We start from the raw sequence: 7,040 nt of genomic DNA, 5'->3' as shown, positions 1-7,040 counted from the left end.
GGTCAAAACAGCTGAGCGTAGGCTTGAGGGAGTTGTATCAGATTTCTCCACACAGGTCGCTGGCGCCAAAAGGGGGACCCGAGAAGCACGAGGCCGACACAGCGGTGTTCGTCTGGCTGAAAGTCATCAGGACAAAGTGGCTCAACCCCAGGCTCTCCGGCCCCGACCGAGTGACCCAGCGGACCTCTTATGCCGTCTGCCTGGGAGAAAAGGGGGACAGCTCGTACCACGGGAGCCAGTGTGCGGCGGGGAAACCACCTACTAGGACCCTAGAAAGACATCAGGACAGACCTGGCCCTCGTCAAGGCAGTCGACCCGGGAGGCATCATCAGCGGTCCGGAGAAGGAGAATCGGGAAGACATCTCTCCAGCATCGACCCGGAAGCCGCCATCAGCGGGCCGGAGGAGGAGGAGGAGGAAGACATCTCTCTAGCAGGAAGCCCAGAAGCTGCCGTCAGCGGATCGGGGGGACAAAGACGGCAAGCCAGGACGGCACAGGGGACTTGTCGAGGCAGCAGAGGAGTCTACTTCTCTGATCAGTTCTACCTGTGAAGGGAAAGCCGCATCTCCCCCTCCCTATCAGCTGCCCCTTGTTGGCGTATTCCTCTGAGGGGGGGGGGGGGCTGATGATTCACCACACAAGGAGACTGCACTAGCACCCAGCTGCCCCCTCATGGTTCCTTCACTGCCATGGAAAGTGGTGTTCTGTCTCCATGAAGGTTTCAAGTACTCTAAATACCAGCTTCGGATGGATTTATACAATGTTTGGGGGACGGACACAGTAGAAAAGAATGACAGTGGGTATATGTTTCAAAATGCCTTGTTTAAAGTTTATCTCTGGAGAAAGAGATAAAAAGGGGGAATTGCGGAAGTTTATGAAGAGTATTATGCGGAAGATGTGATGCAGCATATTTTTGGTATATTCATTTTAATCTCACCAATATATAAGAGGTGTATTGCATCATGTTATCCCTAAATATATGTGTGGGTATATACATTCCTGTGTATTAATAGTTGAAGGAACAAAATACATTTTTCCTCTTAAATATAGAGAGGTTTTTTATAGATTCCTGAAACAATGTTCCCTTTTTCTTTAAAGTAGATTAGCGCAATAGTCTTTTTCTTTCACTTTTACCCTTTTCATCAAAAGGGTGCTTTAGGCTATTTTTGAGGGGTAAAATGCAGAATTACTTGTGAGTTCTGTTTTGAGTGAAAAGATTACCCTTTTGAGTGTTTTTCTTGGTTAACCATTAGATATAGTGGCTAAATTCGTTCTAAGTTAATTATGCGCATCCTGCGGGCCTTGATAATTTAGTCACACAGTTAAGAGAGACAATGGTCCTTTTAGACTAAGGGTGAGCTTACTTCGGGTGAATAAAAGTTCAGAGATGATTGGGGGGGGGTATGAAGACAGTTAGGCTTGTTGGTGAGCTAGTTCTGAGGATGTCATGGGATAATGACTGTTATATTCCCAACAAGTATGGCTTTCATAAAGAAACACATGACTTGGGTGATAAGATGTGTTTTGTTGTAAAATGGGCCTGTTTGGTTTTCTGCTGGCCAGCGCTGGGTCACTGTGACAAAGCATATTTTGCGTCTGCCAATGAGGGGACCTGAAAAGATGACCAGCTGACCTCACCCCTTCCTTCTGTCTTCTGGTATATGTTCTGTCGATTCCTGAGTTCGGCCTCTCTTCACATGCTGTCAGGACAGAAGGATCTCCGCAGCAAGTGAACAGGGCAGAAGTGGGCCGGCTACTTCTTAAAACATTACAATATGATTTTAGTATATTGTATTATATGGTATTGTAATGTATTATAGTGCATTGCATTATTACCTTTGATAATTAAAACAGATTGTTTAAACTGGTATCTGGGTGTTCTCTGTCTGATTTCCTTCCTGTTATGATTTTAAGCAGGACTCGTCAAAACGACACACGGAGCAGAGTGGGGTTATAAAAACCTCAAAACTCCAACAGTACTGATGTATGTATTTCGTGAAATGCTAATTGAAAGTACTCTGTTTGTTTTTACACATCCAGTCCTACTCACATGAGGTTAGGCACTCCATATTGAGAAGGACAAATCATATTTCTTGGCAGAGTTGGAACTATAAAATAGACAGGTTATCTTACCGTGGGAAGTTTGGTATTTGTAGGAATCTGGTTTTGGAAGTATTTCTGCTTGCAAGTGCGTATTGGCGGTTTTTTGAATATTCTTGTTTGCAAATGTGTTTTGTCGGTTTTTTGAATATTCTTGTTTGCAAATGTGTTTTGGCGGTTATGTGCTGTGTTGTTTAACCATATTCTAATTTTCTTCCCATTTTTAAGGACAGGTCAGTTTTGCAACAGCTATCCCTAGTGGACTGAGCTGGAAATTACAACGGCGCACTCTGCTGGTAATACAGAATTATTACAAAGATACTATAACATTTTGAAGCTTGATTTTAAGTGTTATAAATGAACACATGCACATAGAATTGTAAAGTGGTTTCTAATTCAAAGATGAGAAACTTTACATAATAGACTTTCAAACTATTACTATTCAAACACCAATTTATTGAAGCTAACAAGTTATGGCATTTGCATAATTCCATACACGTCGGTATGCACTGTACACACTGGATTTAGATTTTCACCAGATTTCTATTTTCATATTTCAAAAGTCAAAACCATACACTACAATTTTTATTTTAACATTTCAAAATTTGCATAATTTTGTATCTTTTAATTAAATTTATTAATATTTTACAAAAAACTTAAATCATAATTAAAAAAAAAAAAATCTATAACTTTAAAAAAAAATAAAAATAAAAATAAAAATGTTAACAAAAAAATAAATAAAACCAGATTTAAAGTTAAGTTCGGATGACATAGGATATTATTTATCAGGAACGAAGGTGCTAGTCGGAGAATTAGTGTTTCAATCAATGTTAGAGAACATGTCACCAAAAGAAACTAAGTTGAGACCAGACGCAGAGCCAGGCTCAACTGCAGATATCAAGGAAAGGGTAAAAATCGGATCAGATGCTTTAACCTTTCCAATTAAAAGACAGAAGACATGGAACCAAATAGAGAAACTGTTGGAAGAGTAGCAAACATGAGGACTGATTCCAGCAGATGATCAACCTGGACCAACAAAAGCCCATAGAAGAGCAGTACTCGACAATGAGCACGAACAATGCCTACAACAGCTAACTATATGGAGGGAAGCTGAAGAAAGATTTATAAGAGTTACAAGTCTGATACTCCATCTGGAATATGCCAGCCTATTGGCACACAGCATAAATGTGGTCCGAGTATCAGACCCGCCAGTGGGGGAAGACATAGCAGAAAAAACTAAAGACACTGTAGCTTGTAGGAACAAGACAAGGAGAAGGGAGGGGAAACTTCCAGAGAAGGCAGGGCAGACACCTCCAACAATTCAAGCTCAGGAAGAACCAGAGAATGCAGGGCAGACACCTCAAACAGTTAAATCTCAGATAGTGCCAGAGAATCAGAAGCAGAACCAACAACCAGGAGGTTTCCGAGGAAGCAGAGGCAGAGGAAAAGTTATCCGGTTTGAGGGATGCTACATATGCGATCAGCTGGGCCATTGGGCTAGAGATTATCCACAACAACAAATGAAACACCCACCACATGCACCAAACAACGGCCCTCCATGCAGATACCCCGGGGGAGGTTTCCATGATTACGACAGAAGCAGGGGGTCCCAGGGATGTCAAAGACGAACAGCTTCGCCAAACATGACCCAAATGCCACTGACAGCCTGGTATCAACCACAACAATGAGGAAGCTCAGAGGGCCAGACCACCAGGTGATGCATCTTCAGCACAAGGGTATTTTGAAATCCAGCTACATTGTATGGAATGCCATTTAAGCCAACATTAAATAAATAAATAAATACATAAATAATTAAATAAATACATATATATATAAATATGCCTATGAAATAAATTCTAAAATAAATAAATGAGGCAATAAATATTGCAGGGAGGTTCTCTGTTTTCCACTCTGTCCAGTGTAACACTGACATACATCAATATTGTCCTAAAACCCCCCTTTTTCTGAAAAAGAATCCCATTTACTGTGTTTTCATTTTCAGAAACATCAAGAAAGAATGGTAATGCGTAGGATGCAGAGGCGAGAGCCGTGACTTGGGACATGGATTGTTTGAGAGAAATGAACGCAGCTTCTGCCGCTTGTGTCCAGTCTAGTGTGGCAGTGAGATTGCGCATGCCTTTCTCATTGATGAGTTTTCTGAGTTCAGCTGTTTTCAGGTTATACTCTGGGATGTAGTGTCTGCTGTAGCCTGTGAGACCCAAAAAAGACAACATGTCTTTGACTGTTTTGGGTTTCGGGTGGTTCAAAATGTGTTCCTGATGCGCTGCTGACATGCCCGTGCCTGCTGGGGAAATCACTCTGCCCAAAAATGTCACCTCTTTACAGGTGCATTGTAGCTTTTTCTTGGAGACTTTGAACCCTGATGTGTGGAGGCGCACCAGTAGGTTTCTGGTGGTCTCCAAACAAGAGGCTGCAGAAGGTGCTGCGATGAGAAGGTCGTCTACATACTGTATTAATACTACCCCCACTGGCAATGTAACGCCCTCTAGCTGTTCCCTGAGTACTTTGTTGAATATTCCTGGAGACAAACTGAAGCCTTGTGGTAGTCTTGTGTATTGTAGTTTCTCCCCTCCTATTGTAAAAGAAAAAATAGGTCTCATACTCTCTGCCAGAGGTATGCAGAAGAAAGCGTTGGCTAGGTCAATACAGGTGAACCATGTATGTTCAGGTGAGATATTACAGATAGCCGTGTAGGGGTTAGGAACTGGTATCAGAGCTGTAGTCGTAATAGCATTAACGGTTCTCAAATCATGAGCCATTCTGTACTCCCCGCTAGATTTTGATACAGGAAGTATGGGAGTATTCCAAACGCTTTGTGAGGGTTCTAACACCCCTGCTCTCTTCAGTCCCTCAACTGCCTTGTCAACACCCCCTTTTGCCTGTGGTTTGATCGGGTATTGTGACCGGCTCACAGGCACAGAGCTGCTCACCTCAAATGTTACTGGTGTGGCTTTTAAGCAGAAACCTACATCATGAGAGTGCGACGCCCACAGGTCAGACGGGAGATCACGCAACATGTCAACTGTATATGCATGGTCAGTTTTTTCCCTACCATGATGTCTATCTACTTCGTGTCTCTCCATGTGGATGCATTCTTGTGTGCAGATTTTAAGACGATAAGCTCTGTGTGAGGGAGAGTATGTCAGTGCCGCGATCTGCGTAGGTTCCCAATCTTCGACTTCTAGCAGCGTCTTTACCATGGGACCAAGTTCTTTAGCTTCATAACCCTTCCTGATAGCTAATGAAATGTGTGGTGTGGACTCAGCAGACAAACGGTACCAATACAGTTGTTCATCAGAGAGCTCAACCGACGCAGCCACAACCGCCTGTCCCACAAAGAGATTTGTCGTGGTAACGTCCCAAACGGCCATAGACACCTCATTATCATACTCATATTCATAACTTTGGTCGTCTCTTCTATCACAATTCAGCGTCAGGTGGGGGGGGTCTGGAGGGGGGCCATAAGGCCTGAGGAGGTTAATCCATGGCTTCCATTGTTGAAAAATGGAATATAGTCCAGGTGTGTTGTCCCGAGGTCGGTCTAACAGTCCCCAGAATATAGTGGCATGTTGGGTTGCTTCTGCCTCAGTGGACTGGGCCAACATCATCTGAGAACCTGATTTTATGGTAGATAACGAACAATTGATGGTTGTGCCATTTGGGAATGATATTATCAGTCCATCCGGGGAACAGAGGATGGAGGCATTCGCTTTGATCAGAATATCCCTACCCATGAGGTTAGCCGGGCTTTTAGGTGCAAGAATATACTGGTGTAAGAATGTCTGTCCTGCTATCTTGGTGGATAACAGCGTGGAAAGCGGTATTTTTTCTATTTTTCCCGAAAACCCTATGACTGAGACTGTTGTAGATGAAAGGGACGCCTTGAAGACGGGAGAATTGATGGTGGAATATCTTGCTCCTGAATCAACAAGGAATGATAGCTTCGAGTCTTTAACAGTCATATTAATGTATGGATCCGCCAGGCCCGCACATCCAGTGTTCCCTGGGCGTCTTCATTCTTCGTAGTACTCCCCATCATACAGGACAAACTGGCCATAGGGGGCGGCCATAGCATTAGGGGCAATGTGACCCTGGTTCGGTTGTTGCGGCAATGGGACAGCCTCCTGGGGTGTCTGGATATATGGTCTCTCTGATCCGTTCCCCCCTCCGTATCCTCTCTGTCCCCCTTTAGCCAGCCCCCTTCCTGGTGGGGCTTTATGTGGGCACTGCTTGAACCAGTGATCTGGCTGTCCGCAAATGAAACACACCTTCTGGTATAAGTCCAATCCAGGAGTCATTCCAAAGCCACCTCGACCTCTGACCCCGCCTCTGAACCCGCCCCTCTGTTGCCAAGAGCTATTATCGTAGCCAAATTGGGGCTGACTATAGGGCGGACCCTGGTTGGAAAGGCCCCCTTTTGGGTTTTGCTGCCCCTGTGGCTGCACGGCCGGCGCTACTGGGTGAACAATCAACTGTTTGGCATTCTTTTTGTCATTCTGAACTGTTTTCCGGGCTATTTCCAGCTGCGTTCGCAGTAACTGCACCCTCAACTCCTCTTCCTCAGTTTTACCCTCTGTATGTTGTTTGTTAAATCTACTCAAATGATGGGCTAAATGACGTTCCCACGTCTGTGTGTTTAACTGATCTACCTCTGGATTGTCCTCCATCAGACTTTTAATTTATTTCGGCACCGCTGCAAGCACTGCCTTACGGAACATCTGTATATGTTGGTCATTATTATCTGGACTGTAGTCAGTTGCCATTGTGTATTGTTGGCGTGCCCTGAGCAACATGGTTGCTGCAGCCTCTCCAGGTGTAAATGTAAATGACAGTGAACTGTAACCTCCTCCTGTCTGTGGGAAATGCTCTCTCATTGCTTTGCCCAGCTTGCTGTGAACATCGTTAAAGGAAATAGGCAC

Source organism: Gymnodraco acuticeps, unplaced genomic scaffold, assembly GCF_902827175.1.
Source record: "Gymnodraco acuticeps unplaced genomic scaffold, fGymAcu1.1, whole genome shotgun sequence".
Lineage (NCBI taxonomy): Eukaryota > Metazoa > Chordata > Actinopteri > Perciformes > Bathydraconidae > Gymnodraco > Gymnodraco acuticeps.
This window is presented reverse-complemented; position numbering follows the sequence as displayed.